Source organism: Musca autumnalis, unplaced genomic scaffold (assembly GCF_047663935.1).
Source record: "Musca autumnalis isolate F117 unplaced genomic scaffold, ASM4766393v1 scaffold_2, whole genome shotgun sequence".
Classification (NCBI taxonomy): domain Eukaryota; kingdom Metazoa; phylum Arthropoda; class Insecta; order Diptera; family Muscidae; genus Musca; species Musca autumnalis.
In genome coordinates, this window is record NW_027411755.1 from 62195768 (window position 1) to 62198066 (window position 2299).

General features: G+C 34.1%; 1 long non-coding RNA gene across 1 annotated transcript; it reads left to right on the forward strand.

The window, feature by feature from the left end:
- The first annotated feature begins 202 nt into the window (after positions 1-202).
- On the forward strand, positions 203-1563 carry LOC141392798 (uncharacterized). Its single transcript, XR_012409876.1, has 2 exons — positions 203-760; positions 825-1563. It is a non-coding gene; the product is annotated as an uncharacterized lncRNA (long non-coding RNA).
- Positions 1564-2299: the final 736 nt, after the last annotated feature.

The window sequence follows — 2299 nt, forward strand, 5'->3', positions numbered from 1 at the left end:
TCCCTGACTACACCATTTTTAGGAAAAATATTTTGGTTATGTAGCCTTTATTAAATCTGTCTATAGATAAAAGTCTCAACTCACACAACAGGCTGAGTGTATATCTCTGTCGGCAAACTCGACTGGTATTTGTTTACTTATTTTCCAGATAACAAAAGTTATTAATTTTCATAAGTTTACCTACCGACATAGGTGATTAGCCTTTGTACCGTGTCATGTGAAATGCCACTTCGCAAAGATCAACGATACATCATCCAGTAATTGCAAAATGGCAATCACAAAACTACATACGACTCTGCAAAAATTGAATTATAGCAAACCTGAAGTTGGTTGCAGTTCGTATAGTGGACAGAGAAATGGACAAGAGTTGCAAAATTTAGCAATCACGACCAACTTAACTTTCTTTCCTGTTTGAATCGAGGTCGTGTTAACAAGGTCGTTGTCGGTCGGCGAAAATTAATAAAGTGTGGCGTTGATTTATTGGAAGGGCCATGTGCCGTACTCAAATCGGCCAAAAACATAAAAATCTTGTCCGAGGACAAAGGAGTAAACGCAAATAAATAAACCGAACTGCATAAGAACGACGATAAACTAAATATTTCGTGTTTTTCTGGATGCAAAAATAATATCAAAAAAATATTGGAAAAGCAGATTTTGCAATTTTAAGAAGAATACGAACGGCGAAATTATATTTTATTGCAAAATATGCAAAACCATTGTTCCAGTTTGAATATATTCAGATTCATAAACGCAAATTATCGTAAGTTGCATTTTGTCATAAGTTAGCATCAGCACGCTAAAATAAAAATTACCTTCATATACAGATTTTGATTTGACGACTCTTCAGCGACAAGACATCACACACGCACATTCAACGGAAGCCGCATCACAAAATCGTCCGCAGAACACACCTCTATGATTCACCACAACTATCCAGAAACATCAATGAAAGAGCCCTAACAACATCAGCGTCAAGCCATCAAAACCGTCTGTGGCCATAGCATAAGCCAATTTGCTCTTTTCAAACAGACTCAAACACCACTGCATGTGCCCGCTAGCGAGCCAGCAACATCATCTTTAACGGATTCTCAACAACCATCATTAGTCTACTTCAAGCAAAGCCAAGAGAAAATTGCCCCGAAAGGGCAACAACAACAACACCATATATGTCAGTGCTAGTGTAGACCGACTTAAAATAGCCAAAGAGAGAAAAGAGTGGTTAAGTGTATTTGTTTCCAACGGTGAAATTCGAAAAAAATAGGAAAAAATAACATCATAATCTCCAATACCAAAACTAGAATACACCAAAACAGAAATTTCGGGTGTTTTTATTATTCAATGTTTACAAAAATCAAAACACAAAAAAAAAGAAACATGCTATGAAACATCCAAAAGCCACCAAAATAAGACAGTGTTTTTATAAAGCCAACAGGCCATCATCGTTGCAAACCAAAATAACAATCCGTGCATAGTGAAGCAACATTCATAATCCAACAAACAGCCGAAATAAACAGTGAACATCTTTTATTTTATCCATCACTCGAACCAAAGAAAGTAAAGAAATTAAAGAAATAGAATTGAAAAACAGTGATTAAAGATTGTGAAACACAGTTGAACAACACCAAAGAAAAAGATGAAATCAACGAAAGAAAATAAGCACCAACAGTGATCAAATTCTTTACTACAAAAAAAAAGAAAAAAAAAGAAAGAAACCAAAACAAACCATCAAAGCTAACGAAAATGTGAGAAAGGAGTAGTGATTAGTATCGATTAATCTAGTTGGCAACGCCAAGCAAACCCGAAGAGAAAATAAGAAACGAAAAAGAGAGAGATTTTGTGTTGTTGAAAAAAACTGCTGAAAACAAACAAAAGGAAAAAGTAAAGTATAATATCAAACGAAAGCAGTGAAGTTGTTTTGTTAGTACAAATATGAGCTAAAGCACACAAAATAAAAACAAGAGCACCATTAAACAAAACAAATAATTGAACCGATTTTGTGTACAAGTAACGAACTTTTCAGTAATAAAACGAAAGAGAAAGAAAAGTGTCAGATTAAATGAATAATTATTGATATACTATCGGATTCAAAATACGACAAATCAAAACAAAAAAAAGTTCCAAAGTAAATAGCATTGATATTGTGTTTGTTTCACTTAGATTGTCACATCCCACTATAAGAAAAATTAAGCGAATAAAACGAGGACTACAGAAGAAATTAGTGATTCGATTTTGACGTAAAGCAACATAAGCAAGAAAACAAATATACGTGAATCGGTTGGAAATAAAGATTTTGCACTCT